Genomic DNA, 23,255 nt, shown 5'->3' on the forward strand with positions numbered 1-23,255 from the left:
ACCCAGGTTAGAGGAACACCAAGCCTATTGGAACATCTGTGTTAAGGCTGACATACTTTATCAGCTGTGGCCTCTGGAAGGGAACCTGAACTCTGACACATGAACAGGATGTGGATAGTAAGCAACCACTTTGGCTCTGGGAACCTTGGCGAGTCATTCGCTGCTTCTGAGATGTTTCCTCTGATAATTCTCACCCTGCCTCTCACACAGTCGTCTGAAGGATTAAATGGGTGCAATATTCATACAGCACTTGAAAAATGGGACCTGACCTATAGGAGATAGTAGTAATTGGTTATGTTGAACTAGTTGGAGCCTGGTGTGATCTAAGTCAGCTGTGATTAAATGCTTAATTTAAAATGATTTTTTAATTGGTTTGAAAATAGAAGTTTTTCATTCCCATATTTGGCAGAAATGAGCTAAGCTCCTCCCCCTGTGATGTAAGCCACAAACATAGCAGAGAAGATGAAGGACGCAAAGGTAAGCCATGGTTTCGTAAGAAAAAATCCTGGTCTGCATTTCAGACTCAGTTCTCAGCTTATCGACAGTTAATATAGTACAGTTACTATATAGTTATTATAGTTATTTGCAAAGCCCATTATTTCTAGGAGACATTTGTGCTCAGCTTGTCCCTGGAAACTAAGCTGGAAGGAAAGACGGTGATGTGTTAAGAATCAAAGGAAGGCAAACACTGACATTTATTTTTTAGTTTTGTTTTTAATCCCTGTCACTATGTAAGCAATGTGGAATACCCATGAAGGAGGATATTTTGCAAAGTGTATAAAGCCACTGAAGGTAGATGTATAGACAGACACCTGCTAAGGTGATAATTGGATGTATCCTCAAACCCAGCACATACAAAACAGGCCTTCGCTTTGGTTCCGAATATGCTCTAAGTCCTTGTTCCCTGTGGCTATATGAATGGCATCACCCAAAATCTTAACTCTTCCTTAGAGATATTAACTTTAATTTTTGTTAAGTCAAATATACATGTTAAATGTTAAAGGTAACTAGTAAAAAAAAATAAATAGAACGTATTTAGTCCAAGCAGCAACTGGTAGGGGTAAGGGGAATAAGGTGGAATAAATAAAACTGTGCTTATCTTCGTGACCAGCCTGACCAACATGGAGAAACCCCGTCTCTACTAAAAATACAAAATTGTCCGGGTGTGTTGGTGCATGCCTGTAATCCCAGCTACTCAGGAGGCTGAGGCGGGAGAATCACTGGAACCCAGGAGGCAGAGGTTGTGGTGAGCTGAGATTGCAGCATTGCACTCCAGCCTGAGCAACAACAGCGTAACTCCGTCTCAAGAAAAAACAAACAACAAAAACAAAAAAACCCTGTGCTATTCCAAAATAATCCAGAAAAAGAAAAAAAGGAAATAAAGTAAAAAAATTGCTGAAAATTAGGTGACCAAAATAAATCCAAATATATTTATAATCACAATAAATATAATGTGCTAAATTTACTAGCTACTTTTTTTTTTAAATCCATCTGCACTCTGATTACAAGAGACACATTTAAAACATAATGACATAGAAAGGTTAAAAGTAAAAGAATGAAAAATAGATACCAGACAAATGTTAACAAAAAAAATAGAAAACTTGGCCAGGCACGGTGGCTCACGCCTGTAATCCCAGCACTTTGGGAGGCCCAGGCAGACGGATTACAAGGTCAGGAGATCGAGATCATCCTGGCTAACACGGTGAAACCCCGTCTCTACTAAAAATACAAAAAATTAGCCAGGCGTGGTGGCGGGCGCCTGTAGTCCCAGCTGCTGGGGAGGGTGAGGCAGGAGAATGGCGAGAACCCGGGAGGTGGAGCTTGCAGTGAGCCGAGATTGCACCACTGCACTCCAGCCTGGGAGACAGAGCAAAACTCTGTCTCCAAAAAAAAAAATTGAAAACTCGTGTGGCTATATGAATATCAGATAAAATAGGTCTAAGACAAAAAGAATGACTAAAAATAAAAGGGATTGCCACATAATAAGTAGATTAATTCAACAGAAAGATATACAAATTCCAAACATGTATATATCTAATAACATAGCCTCAAAAATACATAAAACAAAACTTGACAAATATGTAAAGGGAAAATGACAACTCCACAATTATGGTGGGAGATTTTATAATACATTTCTGTCATAAATGACAGAGCAAACAGACACCAAATGTTAATAAGTATGTAGAAGATTGAAATACACCACTAGTAAATTTAATTGATGAGTGTATAAGAGAACCTTGTACCCAACAATGAAGTGAACTTCATTCTTATCAAGGACACATGGAACATTTACAAAAATTGACCCTGTACCAGGTCATAAGGCAAGACAACCCAAATAGAAGAATGTTTCATTGAGACTATTCTTTGGGCAGAATAGAAATCACTCCCAGTCGTTCAGTCGGTGACAATGCCCTTTCAGTTTTACCTTTTTAGTGTCTCCTAAAGCCATTCTCTTTTCTCCAGCCTCACTGCTGTTGCCTTAGCACAGACCCAGCACCTGTCTCACCTGGGCTGCTGCAGCAGGTCTCACCTTTCCAGCACTGCCTTCTTTCAATCCACTGTCAATTCTGCTGCTAGTGACCATTCTAACTCATCACTCCCCCGCTGTAGATCTTTGACTGGGTCATTGATTTCCCATTGTTTTTCAGGATAAAACCCAGACTCCTGCCATGACCTGTGAGGCTCTTATCATTAACCCTGTGACTTTTTCTCTTATTGGCCTCTTTTTATAGTCCCCCTACACCCTCATACTCACCCAGATCTTAGCCCAAACATTCTTCTGCTGCCAACAGTATTCTCTCTTGCTCTCTCTCTCTCTCTCTCTCTTTCTCCTTTCCTCCACCCTTTCACCATGGTCTGGCTAAGTCACACTCACCCTTCAAAAATTTAGCTGGATATTTCGGATATTTCCTCCTCAAGCAAGCCTTATTTGGACACATCCCCCAACCCTAACCTCCCTGCTCTTTCTTAAAATTCACATATACCAGTTTAGGTGGGTTCATTCCCCTGTGCTCTCTCAACGGCAGACAGCATTTCCTTTACTTCACTGCAGCGCTGGGTGTAATTCCCATCTATATCCCCCTGCCTAAACTCTTCAGTGATTTCCCATTGCTCCGGGACAAAAACAAAAGCCGTGCGGTGGCCTGCAGGAGGTTCAGCCCTTACTCCCCTTCTGCCTCATTTCCCACCACGTCTCCCTCCAAACTTGCCTTCCATTTTCTGGTTCCCTCCCACCCTAGGACCTTTGCCCATGCTGTTCCCTCTGGAGTGATGTTCCTCTCTTTCTCTCTCCCCTGCTCCCCTGGTTAACTCCTAATTTTTCTTCAAATCTTAGTTCAACTCTCAATTCCTCATGAAAGCCTTTCCTGGCTTCCCTGAACTGAGTCAGGTTCCTCCAGTTCTCATAGGACCATTTAACATTTCTTCATAGCTCTTACTACCAGTGTTTAATTACACATTCACTCTTGTGAGTATTTAATGTCTCTTTTCATGACTGGACTGTCAGCTCCATGTTAGTACAAACCGATTGGTCTTGCTCACAATGGTATCCCAGTGCCTGGCAAAATGCCTGGCACCTACTGGGCATTTGATAAACATCTGTTGAATAAGCAAATGAATGTAATTTAACTACGTATACTTGACTGACTCCTTCATTAGTCTCTGAGACCCTGGGACAGAAACTATGCCTTTTCTTTCTATATCCAGCATTGAGCAAATACCTGTGCATAATTAGTGTCCTGTGAATTCTTGTTGATTGAAGGGTCAGTCCTTTCTCAGGAGCCTCTCATGGAACGTCTTATCAGACTACCTAATTAGAAGGTGATGTCCTACAGGTATTGACAAAAAAGCTAAGCCAAGAACCTAAATGTATTTTAATTGGGTTCAAATTAGGCCAGAATACCCTACCTTTGGTTAAAGGCAGGCTCAGACCCTGTCCTCATCTTGTAATAAATACTTCCTTATTTCTTTAAAGAAAATACTATGGAAATTAAGGCTCTCAGAAAGGAAGTGATCAGCTCCTTTAGTCTCAAGTCTGAACTTATCTAACCAAGAAAAATATTTGTAGGGCCTGGAAAAAAAATCCAGGTTTTGTTATTTCTGCCAAGGCGTGTTAGGCTGGCAGGGACCCACCTTCCACTCCCTGGTGAAGGAAAGTTTGCTGAAGAAAGGGAGGCAGTGTGTTCTTTGCTTTCTTTTTCTTCTACTCCACCCTCTGTGATCTGTACTGGGTCTGAGGTAGAAGTATAGCCATGGCTGACTGGCCTGGGCTAGCATCTCAGCATGCTGCCCCCAAAACCAGTTCTGTTCCATGAGCTGAAATCTCATCTTCCGTGGCTGACAGTAAACTGTGGACCTGACTATGGGATGGACTTGACAATGGTGTGCAGGAGACAGCTCCCACAAGCTCATGTAAGCCAATTATTAAATATTCAGGAATTTTACTATTATTAAACCATTAATATCTTGAAATTAACCCTGGTGAGAGCATTTATATCATAGAAATTGGCAAATGCCAGGGCTTTTAAAATTCTCTCTCTCTTTTTTTTTCTCCTCTGATAGCTGGTTTACCCAGCATACTGCTAAACTTGGGTTTGAATCCTGGTTGGACACTCACTAGTAAATGACTCATTCTCACAGTGCCTTAGTTTCCTCATCTGCAAAATGGGGCTACATAACAGTAGCTACTGAACAGAGTCACTGTAACCTCAGCACTGGAAAACTTGTGAGCATTCCATAGATGTTAGCTTGACTATCACCTAAGCTGTATAACCTTTTGTCACCTTTTTTTTTTTTTGAGACGGAGTCTTGCTCTGTCACCCAGGCTGGAGTGCGGTGGTGCAATCTCGGCTCACTGCAAGCTCCGCCTCCCGGGTTCAAGTGATTTCTCCAGCCTCAGCCTCCCGAGTAGCTGGGATTACAGGCACCCGTTACCATACCTGGCTAATTTTTGCATTTTTAGTATGGATGGGGTTTCACCATGTTGACCAGCCTGGTCTGGAGCTCCGGACCTCAGGTGATCCGCCTGCCTCAGCCTCCCAAAGGGCTGGGATTACAGGCGTGAGCCACCACACCCGGCTGCCTGGCTTTTAAAAATGTGTTTGTAGAGATGGCGTCTTTCTGTGTTACCCAAGCTGGTCTTAAACTTCTGGGCTCAAGCAATCCTCCCGCCTTGGCTTCACAAAGTGCTGAGATTACAGGCATGAGCCATCAGGCCTGGCCCATTTAGAAATATTTGAGGAGTATTCGAAAAATACCATGTTCTAAGTGATAGGTTAGAACTTTCCATTGCCATTTATATGCAATGATGCACTCCTCTCATTTGCTTAGGTGCTCAACATGATGTGCTAGGGATGAATTTTCAGTATATTTCGTGGGTCTACATGTGTTACTGTTCAGGATGACAGAGAATGGGCTTAATAGTTCTTCTGTTAATAGTCTTTCTCTTCTGTTCTTTAATTTAGGATACTTTTAATTCTAAAGACTCCCCAAGTCACTGAGAATAAACTGTCCCCTGGTTTCTAGAATCGAATATTATTTGAGAGAAATCCCGATGTCACATACTCTAGAAATCAACAGCTTCTACTTGGTGCCTGCCATGGGCAGAATGCTGCAGATGTCCTGGAAATTTGAAAAAGAAAAGAAAGAAAAAGAAAGACTTGAGATCCCTAATCCACAATTCTGACATTCAAAAAGCTCTAAAAGCTAGAAGTTCTTTCATAATAGATTGTGGCAAAACCTGGCCCAAACTGTCCTGAGACTTAAAGCCTATTTGTTCTGCTTTGTGTTAATAGTACTTATACAATCTGGTATAGTGACTAATGTGTTTGATTCTAGGGTAGTGTCCCAGACTGCACTGGCGTTGTTCCATAATATACAATATATACACCATACCACGTCTCTAAAATTACCCAGATTCTGGATTCTGAAACAAATCTAGCCCAAGGCTTTTCAAATAAGGGATTATGGGTTGGTAGTAGAAATCAGTTGCTGCCTTTAAGGAGTTTACAATCTAGCCATACTAGACTCATCAAGCCATGTTTCAGATAAGAGGGACATAGAGGCTTGCATCTAGTGTAACTGGCAGGAAGTGGGGGCTGTTATCTGATCCAGCTGTGTCACCAAACAGCTCAGTCCCAGCCCCAACTTGCACACTTCTTAACAAAGAGTAGAGAACTACAAGCAGACACACACACACACACACACACACACACACACACACACACACACACGGGTGTCCTCTAGTATCCTTTATTTCTTCCCTTGATTCTGGATGTTTTTTCTCTGCAGTCTAGCTTATTCACCCACAAAATACTTCCCCTCATAGCGCATCATTCAGTTGGAGGTCAGGAATTCTTTTAAGTGCTTAGAGAAAACAGCATCCACTCCAAAAGGAAAAACAGAGTGTTCCCTGGTGCAATGGCGTGCTCTGCCGGCCCCATTCTGTCTGAACTTTAATAGTACACCATGGTCCAAACCATCCTGCCGGCCCTGGGCCATCCTGAAGACCTGCACACATCTTAAATGGAAATATCCTTCCTGCAGACGGACACATTAAAACCCCAGGGCTTCACGCCAAATGCAAAGTGATTCTGCAGGGGCTCTGGCAGCCCTTCACCGCCTCCTTTAGCCTTCTCTTACTGATGTGTCTCCAAAAATCTTTTGAATCTGTTGTTGTGCAAGTTACAATTTCCAGAACCAGCCCAGCAAGGACATTCCTTTCTCGAAATCAGACAACCTTCCAGCTTATAGGAAGATGGTCTGTTTACTGTGTCTCTTTTTTTCCTTCCCTCTTGACCTAGAATATTTAGCTTCTCCAGACGCAGTCTTTTGAAGTATGTGTTTGTTATCTCTTTAGAAACACTGAGGGCTTGCCCCACCATTTGTTACTCAATAGCCGACTCCGGACCTACCCGTAAATAATGAAATATGTCCACAAATAATAATATAATGACCCTTTTTGAACATTTACTGTATGCCAGATGTGGTTCCAAGCACATTACATTAATTAATCCTCAAATTCTGTTAGGAAAGTATTGCTCTTTTTTTTGGCTAGGAAGGAAATGAATAGAATAATATTCTCTGTGCAATCACCTACCCTAGCCTGTTTTAATGCCCCAACGTTCCAAAGTTTAATTAACAGAAAAGGGAAGCTGTCCTCGACTGAACTGAAGGCATTGTCTGAGTTCCCCCATTTGGCAGCTAAGGAAGCACGGCTCAGAAAGTTTACGTCATTTTTCTAAGGTCATACCACTAAATATTAAAAGTAACGGCAAAACCGCAATTACTTTTGCACCAACCTAAAACATGTTGGAGCTGAGATCTGAAGGTAGGGTTTGCTGACTCCAGAGTCCACTATTTTCATTGCTGAATACATGTGAATAAGAGAATAAAATGCCCCTTGAACTGAGTGACCCTTGAGCTTCACTATTCTTTTTACTCTACCAGCCCCTGGAACGTGCACAGTCCATTTGTTCATGTTCTAAAGGAGATATCTGTTTTTATTGAATGGAACTTTGCAAGTTCCTCCCCTGATGGCCTGTCCTCTTTACCCGGGTGTGGCGTCCCACCATCAGCACTTTCCTGATTGTCACTCTTGTGCCTCCTTTAGGCGACCCTTGCAGCCTGTGAGACCATCTTGGCCCTTGTCAGGGCGGCCATTTGCCATTGCAGATGAAGGGCAGGGGAGAGGCCAGAGACCCCTTCAGACTGGGTTGGAAATGTCACGAAAATGGAAATTCTCACAACCTGAGAGTCGTAGAGCTGGATTTGGGTTTCTGCTGTGTCATTAAGTTCTTGCAAACCAGGCAAGTCATGTAACCTTTCTGGTCCCCAGTTGTCTTCTCTGTAAAAGGAAGCTGTTAAGAGCTCTGATCTCATCACGGTGGCATGAGAAAGGAATAGGACAAGGCCCAGGAGGGGACTTGCATATAGTGAGTGCTAGGAAATGTCAGCTGTCATTATCCTTGTTAATATGAACCTGTTTTTAATGGGTTGATTATCTGAACTGTGATAGCAGCTGGGGTTTCCCGGAGCATTTGGGATGAATAAACAAACATCTCTGGATAACTGTCGTGTAGACACTATATGAGGTACTTCATAATCATTTTAAATTTGCTGTTTCTCTATCATATGGGCTAGGGCAACACCTCCCCTTCTTCTCCAGCCAACAGAAGTGTAATGCAGAGAGGCTGGACAGCTTACCAAAGCAAATCTGTGGCCTAGTCAATAATAAAACCCTCAGTTCCGAAACATCAGTTTATAATGTCATCCCCGGCTGGGCACGGTGGCTCAAGCCTGTAACCCCAGCACTTTGGGAGGCCGAGGCGGGTGGATCACGAGGTCAGGAGATCGAGACCATCCTGGCTAACATGGTGAAACCCCGTCTCTACTAAAAATACAAAAAACTAGCCGGGCGTGGTGGCGGGCGCCTGTAGTCCCAGCTACTCGGAGGCTGAGGCAGGAGAATGGCGTGAACCTGAGAGGCAGAGCTTGCAGTGAGCCGAGATCGCGCCACTGCACTCCAGCCTGGGTGACACAGCGCGAGACTCTGTCTCAAAAAAAAATAAAAAAAATAAAAAAAAAATATAATGTCATCCCCATTTCCAAGGGGCCGAGGCTCCCTCAAAACATTAAAAAATGAAAAGGACAAAACTCATATTTCTGCTAGGCAGACAATATCCAGGCATCTCTGGAAGAACAGTTAGCAATCCCAGCATGTGGGTTTGTATATTAAGGTGCTTGGATACGAAGAAGGAATGTAAACCCCGTGGAGCTCATTTCATATGTCAGACTCTATGCTGGATCTTGAAAGGGGCCAAGGGGGCCGTGGAGGCCCCAGCATGCCCCAAGCACCACACAGGAAGCAGGCAGGGGAGCAGGGCCCAGGATATGCAAAGGGACTCAGTTGGTGTCACAGCCAAAGGACAGGAAGAAAACAGTCACTTGCCCCAGTGCTAGCCTTCAAGGGCCAAGTTTTGCAGAGCCTACACTAGGACAATGTAAAATTATTTCTTTTTGTATTTTTTCTTTTTAAAGATGTGGTCTATTTTTAGAGGTTCCATATACTTGCCAACTCCATTTGATCCCACATAAACAGTCCAAAAGGAACCATTCTCCCATTTGCACTGTTTGCTCCCTGTTTCAGCACCACTGACGGCTCTCATGGTCCTGTGACCACATCACTAGTATTCTACACCTGGCTCCACTCACAACCCAGCTGTTGGCAGGCAAAGGAATCCTCTTTTATGGGAAGGAGATGGAGCAAGAGAACATCACCAAAGGCCCCAGGACATGACTGGTATCTGATAAGGGAGGAAAGGGCTTGGAGGTGAGTTAAAGTCTTGAATCCAAGAAGCTATACTAAGAGATAACTCTGCCTTGGTATCTAGCATCTTCAGGGAGGTGCACATTGCAGTCAAGATGCCATTTATCAGGGCTGGGCACGATGACTCACACTTGTGATCAGCCGAGAGGCCGAGGCAGGCAGATCACAAGGTGGGGAGTTTGAGACCAGCCTGACCAACATGATGAAACCCCGCCTCTACTAAAAATACAAAAAATTAGCCAGGCGTGATGGCATGTGCCTATAATCCCAGCTACTCGGCAGGCTGAGGTAGGAGAATCGCTTGAACCCAGGAGGAGGAGGTTGCAGTGAGCTGAGATCGCACCATTGCACTCCAGCTTGAGTGAAAGAGCGAGACTCCGTCTCAAAAAAAAAAAAAAAAAAAAAGAAAAGAAAAGATGCCAGTTATCCGAAAAACCATGAGGCTAGAGATAGCTGCCAATAACTATGGCAGTACACTCATCAGTCAAACATGGCCTCTCATGGGAGTTTTCTTGAACTTTGGCAGGTAGCTCAAAACATGGTTTGCTTTTATCCCTTCAACTCTTCATGGTTTCTCTCCTTGTTTCTTTTTTTCTAACTGACCTTTTAAAGCCATTTATATCCTTCATGTCCACTGCCCCCTGTCATGTTTAGAGATTAAAGAATCACTGTGTTGGGTGGGGTTGTTTGAAAAATGGAGAATTTTGAATTTATTGGCCTTTGAAAGCAGATTAGGCAACAAGAAGTAAGGAGGAACGCCAGAGTGGCTTCTCCTTGCTTCTCGGAGCTGCCATCTTTTCGCACATAATTCCTCTTCACATTCAAGATCCTACATACCTTGGCTCCTTCTTGGCATTGTCAGGTTCAGTGGGCTCTTATGAAATTTGATAAATCTAGACGTTTAGATAGGCCCCTGGGGTGGGGCAGACTGAAGGCAGAACATTTTCTAGTGTTTCATGATATTGTACTCTTGAACCCTCAGTGGTGAGAGTAACTTTTCTATAGATCTGTTCAAAACTTTCCAGTTACTAGATTGTAAAATTTTATACAATGTAGGAAGTTTGATAGGCTTGATTTGCAAAAATTATTTTTCTGTGTGTAACAGGGTCTTGCTCTGTTGCCCAGGCTTGAGTGCAGTGACATGAACACAGCTCCCTGCAGCCTTAAACTCCTGGGCTCAAGTGATCCTCTTGCCTCAGCCTCCTGAGTAGCTCGGACTACAGGCACGTACCACCATGACCAGCTAATTAAAAATATATATATATATTTTTAGTAGAGACGAGGTCTTGCTATGTTGCCCAGGCTGGTCTTGAACTCCTGGGCTTAAGCAGTCCTTCCACCTTGGCATCCTAAAGTTCAGGGATTATATGCATGAGCCACTGCGCTGGGCTGCAAAAATTTTCCTTCACACGTAGCATCTCCAGGCAGAGCATTTGCCTCCGAATCCAATTGCGTTAGGCCCAGCCTATCTAAGGAAGCCCTCCTGACTTCCTTGTCCTCTATCTCAGACTGAAATGTGTTTCTTTCATGATGTTTATGATAATTCAGGATCGTATTTACTTTTTCATTTACTTGTTATTGTCTGTCTCACTCTACACCGTTGTACGTGCACACTAATGTAAGCCTCGTGGGGGCCCATTTCAAGTTTGTTTTGCTCACATTATCACTGTTATTCATCCTTTCTTTATTATTATTTAATATTTTTCTATTCAGAGATATTTTTGCATTAAATTGAATTTTTAAAAAATACTGCATTAAAATATGATATATATATATATATATATATATATTTTTTTTTTTTTTTCTTGAGATGGAGTCTTGCTCTGTTGGCCAGGCTGGAGTGCAATGGTGCGATCTCGGCTCACTGCAAGCTCCGCCTCCCAGGTTCAAGCGATTCTCCTGCCTCAGCCTCCCGAGTAGCTGGGATTACAGGCGCCTGCCACCACGCCCAGCTAATTTTTAGTATTTTTAGTAGAGATGGGGTCTCACCATGTTAGCCAGGATGGTCTCAATCTCCTGACCTCATGATGCGCCCGCCTCGGCCTCCCAAAGTGCTGGGATTACAGGCGTGAGCCACCGTGCACAGGCTAAGATATGATTTATCTTGAGTGCTTGAGTACATTTTTACCCAAAGCAAGTGTCTCCCACACCTTACCCTAGTCCCAGCTGTGTTAGCTGGCTGACTTCTCTGAGGTCTGCTAATCAAGCCCTTGGACTGCCGTGAAGGGTTATCACATTTACATACTTATTACCAACCCCACTGTCCACAGTGGGTCCAATCCACCAGCAGCTCCTGTCTTACCTTCTGAAATAGCCCCGTCTTTTGTTCTTGGCCCCCTCCCATCACTTTTACACACAGAGCCAGAGAGATCTTTTACAGTTTATATCAGATTGGCTACTCCCTAGCTTAAAACCGTTCATGACTTTCCATTTCCATAAAGTAAAATCCAAATCCTTACCATGGCCTGTGAGACCCTATATGGTCTGGCCTCACCTACTGCTCCTCCCTCCCTTTGCCCCTCTATTCTAGCCACTGCATGTACCCTTGGGTCCTTGAGCCCACTATGGTCTCCTCCATATGACTGCCTTCCTACAAATTGGTCCCTCTGCAGCAGTGCCCTTCCCTAACAGTTTCCCATGGGCTGCCTCCCATGCCCCTTTCAGAGGGCAGCTTAAGTGCCACCTCCTCAGAGGTCTTCCCTGGCCTCCCCAACTAAGGTAAGTTCCTTCTCTACCTCCATGATTCTCTTTTTCAGCCTCTTGTTCTTTTCCTTCCAACATTCACCATCATCTGTAATTAATTATATATTCATCCATGCGTTTCCTTGTTTGACATCTTTTTCCCACACTGGACTGTAAGCTGCTGGAGGACAGAAGCCATGTTTATTCAACACCTTCTGCCCAGCCCTCAAACAATGGCCAGCACAGAGGAATTGCTCAGATATTTATTGAGTAAATGAGGGAGGGAGGGAACAAGTGAACAGATAAATTTTCAGCTTGTAGAATCTTGACCTAAGGACTCTGCTACACACTAAGGGACTTTCATGTCCCATTCTGCTCTTTGTTGTAATGAACTTTGCTCTTCTAAAGCAAGTGTTTTTCCCCTAGATTATTTTTATAGAAAAAAGTGAAGCAAATATAGAGATAATTATTGATTCTCGCTCATCAAGTCCCTGTTCCCTATCACCAACATCCTCCTGAGAGCCTGCTGCAGAATTCCTGGGAACCACAGGAAATACGTCCGCTAACCACTTGAAAAACACTTACAAAAATAGACCGGACTTGACCTTCTTCCTGTGGAAGGGCCTCTTTCCTCAGGGCAAACATTGCAAAGATATTTTATCTCTTCTTAGGAACTTCTCTTTCCAATCACTCTCCCAGCAGAATTTATCTGGACATTCTCAGAATCCTGTTCTGAAATTATTTCCCCACTGGCTGGGTCATCACTTGAGCAAATTGCTCATTTATTATTTCCATGCTATTGTTTTTATATTAAAATGGTAAGATAGAAATGAAGACCTGGGGGAACTATTGGGATATTTCAGTGCACAGATATTCCAGTAGGGGTAGCTTTAGTTAACACCTGTTGCCTCAGACTTCAATACACATGCGCTGCCTTCCTTACTTCCTTACTTTGATCATTATCTGCTCGACTCATTCCTTACTTTTAAATTTTATTTAAATTGGCTAATTTTTTTTTTTTTTTTTTTGAGACAGAGTCTTGCTCTGTTGCCCAGGCTGGAGTGCAGTGGTGCAATGTCAGCTCACTGCAAGCTCCGCCTCCTGGATTCAAACGATTCTCCTGCCTCAGCCTCCCCATTAGGTGGGATTACAGGTGTGTGCCACCACCCCCAGCTAATTTTCTTGCATTTTCAGTAGAGACGGGGTTTCACCATGTTGACCGGTCCTGAACTCCCAAACTCAGGTGATCCACCCACCTCAGCCTCCCAAAGTGCTGTGATTATAAGTGCAAGCCACCTCGCCCGGCCTAATTTTCTTACTTAAAGCAAGCTTTATCTCCCTGGTGTAATTGCAAACATTTCCTATAAATAGAAGGTAGTGATAAAGATCAATACAATGAAGCACAGCAATGGAATTGACTTCTGCTTAGATGCTGCCTCCTGTCTGCTGAGCTCTTTTGGTTATAAAGAGAGAAGAGCAGTTCTTCTAGGGAAGTTGAAAACATAATTGTCCCAAGCCAAGGTTTTCTCCTTGAATAAACAAAATGACTAAGGAGACTTAAAGATGGGGGCTTCCTTTCTCTCTGCAGTGTTGTTCAAAGATACTTCTCAGTACCACTCAGAATTTCTCTTTTATCAACAGGAGCACATGTACCATACTTTTGGGAAACAAATAATTAATATTTAAGGTCTGCTGCTTTAGTGTTGTTATCAGTTCACCAAAGCAGGGGACATCAGACCACCTACAAACGCTTAACTATAAGGGAGTGATATAAAAATTAGAAAATACAGATAAACAACAATGAAAACTTTTAAAAGATTGTCCATGATCATATCTGCCAGAGATACCTTCTGTTAACTTTTCTGTTTATAGAGATGTAAGCATCTTACAAAGCAGAATCATATATATATATATATTTAGAACTGTTTTATAACCTACTCTTTGATCTGACTTTACTCAATACATTAGGAATTTCCCCCTCATTAATAAACAGAAACCTACACCTTCATTTGTAATGGTTGCATAGGAGGCCACGATAGGAACACGCAAAACTGTGTCAACTAACCTTTTATTGTTGGGCATTCAGGTTTATTTTATTGTTTTTTTAGACAGAGTCTTGCTCTGTTGCCGGACTGGAGTACAGTGGCACAATCTCAGCTCACTGCAACCTCCACCTCCCAGGTTCAAGTGATTCTCCTGCCTCAGCCTCCCAAGTAGCTGGGACTACAGGTGCCCACCACCACACCTGGCTAATTTTTTGTATTTTTAGTAGAGACAGGGTTTCACCATCTTGGCCAGGATGGTCTCGATCTCTTGACCTCATGATCCACCCACCTTGGCCTCCCAAAGTACTGGGATAGGTTGTTTACTCTTTATCACTATTATAAGCAAAACTGCTGTAGTCATCTTTGCCAACTATCCCATTACTTCCTTAGGAAGAATTTATGGAAATGGAATTACTGGGGGGAAGCACATGCATTTTGTTAAGGTTTTTACTCAGACGTTTCCGAACGTGTGTACCTGTTACAGGCTTGAGTTCCAGTTTTACTCCTTGACTTCTCTCTACTTCCTTTCTGATGTATGTGTCTGCTCTTTAAGGTAGAGGAGAAATTAATGTGAAAGTTTTAGATCTGCTGACTTTGGGGTCAGAATCCCCTCGTAAAAGAAGAGGCTTGCTTCCTTTGCCTAAACTTCCTCAGCAGCATTCATGGAATTTCCTTGCACCTATTTTTGTGCATGTGCCCTACCTGAAGGACAGTCTTCCAGCAGTGTGGGCCTGTGACTCTTGCCAGAGTCCAGCGTGCCCCAGGCTCGTGGGGAACAGAATGCCCATTGCAGCATTGGCTGAAAGCAGCTTTGGAGTTGCCTTTTACCTTTGACTCTTTGGGGCCACTTTACTGCTTTGCTACACCACCATCAGAGGTGTCTCAGCTCCGACCTGTGTTCGAAGCTCATCCCCTGACTTCTGACCTGTCCTCCACTCCTGGCATCTGTTCAAAGCTCAGCTCCTCCATGAGTCTCCAGGCACTGATGACTGGGTTGAATCAAGACCTCCCTCTAGTGAAATCACCTCTAAGTTTTTTTTGTTTTTTTGTTTTTTTTTTTGAGATGGAGTCTTGCTCTGTCGCCCAGGCTGGAGTGCAGTGGCACAATCTCGGCTCGCTGCAAGCTCTGCCTCCCGGGTTCACACCATTCTCTTGCCTCAGCCTCCCGAGTAGTTGGGACTACAGGCGCCCACCATCACACCCGGCTAATTTTTTTGTATTTTTAGTAGAGACGGCGTTTCACCTTGTTAGCCAGGATGGTCTCGATCTCCCGACCTCATGACCCGCCCGCCTCGGTCTCCCAAAGTGCTGGGATTACAGGCTTGAGCCACTGTGCCCGGCCACCTCTAAGTGTTTTATGTGTGTTCCTTTTATCCATTGTGACCACATCTCCCACTTAATAAATGCAGGACTTTTGTGCCTGGCACAGAACATAGTGTATTGAAGTGATACTTGCTGAAATAAGAATCCAGCCAGTCTCCCAGATTGAAGTGAGGCTTGGCACAACCAAGTTAAAAATGGCAGACAGTTGTGAATTCTTGCTCACTTAGCATTCCAAACGGTATCTTTGTATTTAAAATAAGAGACAGCCTAGATTCTGGGTAAGAAGCTGGCTGGAATTCAGACCCCTTGCCACTGAGCAGATGTGTGACCATAGGCCAGTTGCTAGCCTCGCTGAGTCTGGTTCCTCATCTGAATAGTACTCACTCAAAGAGTTGCAAAGATCAAATTCGATAATAACATGTAGAGGTAATAGTGCAGTATGCAGCATATGATAAGCTCACCACAAATAGTATTATTAATGTCTTTCATCCTTTGGGAGTTCACAAAATAGTGAAGCCTCCCTCCCCGGTTTGGACTGCCAAGCTCCTGGCTCCTGCACTCTTGTGAATAATGGGACTGTTTGACTTTCTCTAAAAATGTGCTGACTCCACCCTTCCACAGAGGAGGGAAAATAGTTGCTTTGGTTATTGCTTTTTTTTTTTTTTCCCCCACAATTCCTTGTAACAAAGACTAACCAATAGTCAGGCTGAGTAATTAGCCAGAACAGGCTAAGACTCACTAGATGTCACCAGGTCGATTGTTCACTGTTGCACAAAACTGTATAATTTGGAGTTCTTTTGATTTTCTTGTACCTTTTCCACTTAATTTAAGTATCAGAAAGGCAGAGACTGAATGTCTTAAGGAAGAGTTACGCTGTAATGGTTGAGACTAGACTGCAGAGTCTGGGAGACCTGGCTCCTCCTGTGGCTCTGCACTAACTTGCTAGGTGACTTTGTGCAAGTCACTCCACTCCCCTGTGCCTCAGTTTTCTTCAGTTTTCTTGTCCACAGAATGGGGATGGTAATAGTACCTCATAGGGTGTTGGGAGGATTAAATGAGATAATGCATGTAAAACACCTGGCACATACTAAGGTCTCAGTAAATACGAGTTACCGTTATCTTCATCTTGCTCAAATCCATCGCCATCATCACCTTTCTATTGTACCTGGCACAGGCCCTTCCCTATGGGAGCAGCTCAGTCAGTGTCGACTTAAGTGAATAAAATGAATAGAATATGCCCCCCGCCCCTTCCACAGAAGGTGAAATCAACAATCTTCATTTTTCTGCATATCCGAAGTCAAGCTTATGGTGCTTTATTTTAAATGAGGTTTGCAGTGCCTGACGCTGGAATTCCCAATTACAGACCTGAGCTTCTTACCCAAGCTGCATCTTGTGTTACAAGGCACAGGACATACCATGGCACTCCCACCCTGAGCTTTCTTCCCCACAATAGGGCCCACCTGCATGGGAATCACATAGGTTCCCCCAACAGAGGGTTCTGATTTGCTAGACTGAGTCGGGGCTGGCACCCACATGTTCAGCAAGACTCCACTGGGGGCTCTGATGTGAGACTCCCTAGTCTGGGTGATATTTTTTCTACATCAAGATAGAGGAAAGCAGTGCAGCCTAGAAAGGAAGGGAAGGCTTGATTATTCTTCTCTTTTTAGCAAAGCCACTGAAATATCTCCAAATCTACTCTTTTGTTTTCTTTAAAAGCAGTGGCCCTGGGGACACTGCCCATTTTGATATGTTTATTTTTTTCTCTTTCTTTCCATTACTCGTATTTCCTTTACTGAATTATTGTTTGTTGCTGCTGGGGGGAAGAAAATAAAACAGAGGGTGAGGCAACATAAGTGAAGACTCCGCCTCCTTCTTGCTCTGTTTTGCTGTGTGATGCTGGGGCCGGATTTTCTGCCTCTGCAGTGAGACGAGAGGCACGGGCCACTAGCAGGTACACCAATGCATCTGCACCGTGTCTGATTTGCTCCACAGTTCTGCTTTGCTGATCATGACAGTGCCTAATGGAAGGGCCCAGCTTTCTCTGAACTGAGCCAGAAACCGAATCTCAAGAACCAGGACCTAATCACAACACACAAGCCCATCATATGATGACATCAGGCCTTTAGGGTGAGGAAGGGAGGTGGCTCAGGATTACCATGAGGTCCTGTTATGTTTCAGTTTGTCTCTGCCTCTTATTCTATTTGGTAAAGTTGTTCCCAGCTGTTTAACAATCGGAGGACTCATTCATTCACTTGACATATATTCAATGAGTACCTACCATGTGCCAGACATAAGGAATATCGTGAATAACAAGGCAGACATGGAGAGGCGCTCTTTAAGTTTGAATTCCAGTGGGGAAGACCTTTCCCCATGTAAGGGATTTTGAACGGACTGAGTATTATAGTGGCAAAGTCCAGGTCACCCTGAGAGCCAGGTAATAAGCAACCTACAGGGCCTGGTAATAAGCAACCTTCAGAAGACTTCTTAGAGGAAGGGGTATTGCCATTAATAGTAAGTAGAGAGAGGGAGGTTGCAGGTAAAAGTATGTGCAAAGGTCATGAATCCAGAAAGAGCAAGTTTTACTTGGGGGAACTGAACAGAGTCCATTATGGATGAGGAGAGAGGGCTGTGGCTGGAGAAGCTGAAAGGGATAGGCTGCACAGGGTCCTGTAAGCGTGTGTCTGAAGGACTGTGGGAGACTATGGAATACTCAGGCTGGGATGTGATGTTATCAGATTTGCATTTTTAAAATGTCACTCTGGCTGCTGAGTGATGAATTGGAGGAAAGGCAAGGAAATCAGCTGCATTTGTCCAAGTAAGAGGTCATGGGACCTCAGATCAAGTGGTATATGTGGGTATGGGCCAAATGCTATGTCCACTGCTCACAGCTTTCTAGCCAGGATACCTTGAGTATGTCAGCCCAGTGGCCTTCTCTAGGAGAGACAGTGGCATTTAGCCAGGGCATGGTACGGGGAGATGAACTCAATTCGAATTTTAAAATCCCAACACCAGGGATACCAGGAATATAAGGATTTCCAAACGAGATGTACTGCTTTGAGAATGTGGAGGTCATTGACCTTCAGAGGCAGATTTGGAAGAGAAGCACTATGGCGTCTTAATAGCTGACAAACAGTGCTGGGAGCCAGAGCTCCCTCGCTGCCTGCCATGCAGCCTGGCATCCAGGACTGTCGTCCCTGCTCTTCTGCACCCTGCCCTGGACTCACCAGGTGACACATTGTCTCTCCCTTGGTGTGAGTATGTATGATCTCAAGAACCCAATTTACAAGTCATGCTAATGTAGTTTATAACATCTACAAAACAGTGCCATTTGTGGGAGGTTTAAGGGCAGGACAGAGCCTGGAGGGGAAAGGGTGCACCAGCTGGCTCTCAAGATGCCTTCCGGTCTTATGACTCTGTGGGGCTTGGTGATGCTAGAGGAGAAAGCTGAGATCGTCTGTGGGGGCTTCATTCATCTGATCAGCAAATGGTCATTAAGAATCTACTATGTTCTGGCTCCATCCTCAGACAGTGAACAAAGCATGGCAGTGAACAAAACTGGCAGAGCTTTTATTCCAATCATTTCCTGAGGATAGCTGGTGACCCACTCTGCCCCCAAGCTCTCCTGATCTTTGTACTGAGTAAAGACAGATGGCCCAAGAGTTCCCTAGCTTTGAACCATCAGTGGCCTCAAATGAGAGTGAACTCCTTTTAGTTCTCAAATGTGCCACGCTTACTCTCACCTTGAGCCTTTGAACTTGCTTTTCCATTGGCATGGACCTCTCTTTGCCGACATCGCCACCACCTCCACCTGTCACAACCCCCAGGATATTCCTCCTTCTCCCTCAGACTTCACGCCGGAGGCTTCGTGCTAGTTATTTGAATGTTTCCTCGGACTTTGCTTCATTAGGGCAGAACCCCTGTCTTGCTCAGCTTTTTATCCCATGTCTAGCACAAACCTGGCACATAATATGTGCTTAATAAATATGTGTTGACTCACACAAAGGACAAAGATCAACTCAAAATGAATTGAAGTCTCACATGTAAGACCGGAGTCTGTAAATCTGCTAGAAGAAAGCATAGGAGGAAGCTTCTTGACACCGGTCTGGGTAATCATTTTTTGGATATGATTCCAAAAACACAGACAACGAAAGCAAAAATAGTTCAATGGAATTGCATCAAACTAAAAAGTTTCTGGGCAGCAAAGAAAACAGAGTGAAGAGAAAACCTATGCAATGGGAGAAAATATTTGCAAGCACATCTGATAAGGTGTTAATATCCAGAATATATAAGGAACCCAAACAACTCAACAGTAAGAAAGCAATGCCATTAAAAATGGGTAAAGGATCTGAACAGATAATTCTCAAAAGAAGACATACAAATGGCCAACAGGTATAGGTAAAAATGCTCAACATTGCTAATCATTAGGGAAACACAAATTAAAACCACAATGAGATACCACCTCATGCATGTTAGAATAGCTAATATCAAAAAGACAAAAGATAACAAGTATTGGTGAGGATGTGGAGAAAGGGAAACCCTCGTGCACTATTGTGGAAGTAAAAATTGGTACAGCCATTATGGAAAACAGTACGGAAGTTCCTCAAAAAAATAAAAATAGAACTACCACATGATCCAGCAATCCCACTATTGGGTATATATTCAAAGGAATTGTAATCAGTATCTCAAATAGGTACCTGCACTCCTGTGTGCATTGTGACATTATTCACAATAGCCAAGATATGGAATCAACTTAAGTGTCCATTTACAGATGAATGGGTAAAGAAAATGTGGTATATACAGACAGTGGAATACTATTCATCCATAAAAAGAGGAAAATCCTGTCATTTGTGACAACACGGATGAACCTAGAGGACATGATGCTAAGTGAAATAAACCAGACACAGAAAGACAAATACCGCATGATCTCACTTATATGTGGAATCTAAAAGAAGTCAAACTCATTGAAGTAGAGAGTAGAATGGTAGTTGCCAGGGACTGGGGAGAGGGGAGTGGAAATGAGGAGATGTTGGTTAAAGGGTACAAGGATTCAGTTAGACAAAATGAATAGGTTCTAGAGATCTATTGTACAGCATGGTGACTGTGGTCAATAATGTGTGGTATACTTGAAGATTGCCAAGACGGTAGATCTGACATGTTTTCACCATGCACACACAAAATGATAATGATGCGAGGTGATGGATACGTTAACTAGCTTGATCATAGTAATCATTTCACAATGTACACATGATCAAAACATCACATCATATTCCCTAAATATATGTAACTTTTGTTTGTCAATAATACCTTAATAAAACTGGAAAAAAATGTTTGTTGAGAGAAAGGATGGTGGGAGGGATAAATGATGATCTGTCCCATCTAGTGTGGCATATCAGTTTACCTGAAAAGGTGCCTGCTGGCTCAAGTCTCCTCACAAACCAAAGTCTGTTAAACTCTGCTAATTTGTCAGTTGCCATACTGAACCCAAGTTTGAGTATTTTTTATTAAATCACTTTGAAATGAATCATATATATTTTCTAAAACCCTGGATCCCTCTTCATAAAAACAAACCAGAGAGAGGAAGAAACTTGAGAAGAGACTGAATTCGACTATTATTCATTAATTTGTTCAACAAATATGTATTACATACTGTGATTTATCAGGCACTGGGAACACAGGGGTAAACAAGAAAAACAAAGACCCTGCTTTCCTTGTCCATTTTTATTCCTATAGGGGGAGATATTAAATTTTAAACAAGTGAACAGCTAACTAAGAAAATCTAAAATGGTGCTAATCCCTGTATCTCCTGGTAGAAAGGAGCCCATGGGGGCTGGAGGGGAGAGTGCACCAGGAGGTGGAGTATGGTCGAGGGGTCTCTCTGAGGAAGCGGCATTGGAGCTGAGGCCTTTGCCAGGTGGGGTCAGGATCGTGCACAGAGCCACATGCACCTAAGCCTGTCTTGTGGGCTTGTGATACGCATAAGCAGGGAGATGGCCTGTCTCAGAGAAGAAACAGCAGGATGCGGTACCTTCTTCCAGCTGTTATCCAAGAATAGGCAAGAGACTCGAAATAATCCCCCAATTAAGGGGTAGGGCACAAGAGTTAATACAATCTTTTTAAAGTCAAATGCTTCTCGGAGAACCAGTGCTGCCTCCATCTGAACCTGTCCTCATCCCCACCAAGCCAAAAGTCATTTCCTCCTATGACATCCTGTGCATATTGGCTGTAGCTGTTTGTGGCAGTCACTGTATTCTACCCTGCAATTAGAGCTATTTGCATCCTCTGTTTGGCCTCCCTTGGGAATCTTCAACTCCTCGAAGGCAGGGATTGGATCTTGTGCAGTCCCTTCCCCCATAGACATGTACTCTCTCCATACACTTGGTAGATGCCCTGTGAATATCTGTTGGTGTTTATTCAATTGAATACTAGGATTTCTGGATAACACTTTGGAGACATACGTATTACAAAATGAGAAGAGTTTTGATTGCAGGGAAGGGAAAGATAATTTGGGAGTATAGAGACCCCACACTTAGATGGTTCTTCTAATGGAGAATGTTGAATGCTTTGAGACTTTCCAGTGGAGATTGGCCAGGATAACAAAAGAAGTTGTGAGGGCCACAGAAAGAAGATGGGGCAATGAGGACTAACTGCCTATTTTGCTGTTTTGGTCTTAGTGATTAAAAAGCCATTGAGAATTATTTTGCATGCTTCCTCCAACTCTTGGTCCTTGTTTGAGCTGAGATTTCTGCTGTCTGATTAGCTGGTTGATTTAGGGTTCAGTTAGGGTTTCTTGTCTTCTTGTGTTTGTCATTTACTTTTTCTGCAGGGGTCGATTTTCTATATATTCAGAATGTTTTTGTCTTGAATAATCTAAATATATACAACTAGAATGTATTTTTTATTCAATTAGTATTTTGAAGTATTTTCAGTTTAAGCTGAAATTCATTTTAAATGGAAATTGATATCAATAATGAAAATGAAAAACCAGTATCACTTGTTGTAAAGGTAAATTTGTTATAAAAGCATATTGTAATAAATTGAATCTAATTTATTTGTACTATATTATTGAGTACTTTATCTCATGATTTATTATAGCAGCACCACAGTATAAATGGTGTTATTTCCATTTTTACAGATGATAAAACTGAGATCTTGAGAAATTAAGTAACTCCCAGGGCTAAGAGGTATTTTAGGCATCCGAATTATTATTCAGTTTCGGTTTACAAATGGAGTACGTAAAGAGAATCTTGTGATTCCATTTTTACAGATGATAAAACAGATTTGAGAAATTAGGTCACTCCCAGGGCTAAAAGGTATTTTAGGCATCCGAATTATTATTCAGTTTCGGTTTACAAATGGAATACGTAGAGAATCTTATGAATTTCATGGAGCTAAAGAATGGATCTGAAGGTGGCACTGGAGATGATTAACCTCTCAAATAGACACATAAATTAACTGCTTACTTTTGTAAGTAAAAAGAAAATCAAATGAAGCATGGGAAAACAAAACAGAAAAGCAAGAGTTAAAAAGAGCCCTGTTTCAGGAGGAGCATATTAAGGCGTCCACCACTGTCAGAGGAGCCAGCTGACCCTTGGCTTCCTGGGTCACCAGATGGATGCTCTCAGCAGTGACCTCACCTCCAGGACCAGGAATGGCCCAGGAAGAAGATTACGTGGAGACAGGAAGGGAAGAGAAGACCAGGTGCTTTGGTTCCCTCTTGGCTGTCACTTATGAAGTACACTCAAGTTCATTTTCCTTGTCCCCTTGGCCTGGGGGTAATGTCCTGATCAAGGCCTGAGGGGATAGTTCTGTGGGGCCTTTTCAGGGTCAGAAAACTCACATGCCAGCAACTTTGTTTGCATCAGCAAATCCAGCTGCATCAT

At 43.1% G+C, this 23,255-nt stretch overlaps 1 protein-coding gene and 1 non-coding gene across 17 annotated transcripts in view; both read right to left on the reverse strand.

Annotated features, from left to right (window-relative positions):
* Positions 1–23,255, reverse strand: part of FGF1 (fibroblast growth factor 1) — a 106,924-nt gene that overhangs the window by 26,285 nt on the left and 57,384 nt on the right. For 2 of the 16 annotated variants that reach the window (XM_025388096.1, XM_025388089.1), the window contains exon 1: positions 2,756–2,815. The exons of the other annotated variants lie outside the window; for them this stretch is intronic. The gene's annotated coding sequence lies outside the window, so the exon portion shown is untranslated. Of the gene's footprint in view, positions 1–2,755; positions 2,816–23,255 lie in introns of those variants that run through there. 16 annotated transcript variants of the gene reach the window in all.
* LOC112627261 lies at positions 7,042–7,178 on the reverse strand. Its single transcript, XR_003120109.1, has one exon. It is a non-coding gene; the product is annotated as a small nucleolar RNA SNORA36 family (small nucleolar RNA).

This window comes from Theropithecus gelada, chromosome 6, assembly GCF_003255815.1.
Source record: "Theropithecus gelada isolate Dixy chromosome 6, Tgel_1.0, whole genome shotgun sequence".
NCBI classification, from domain to species: domain Eukaryota; kingdom Metazoa; phylum Chordata; class Mammalia; order Primates; family Cercopithecidae; genus Theropithecus; species Theropithecus gelada.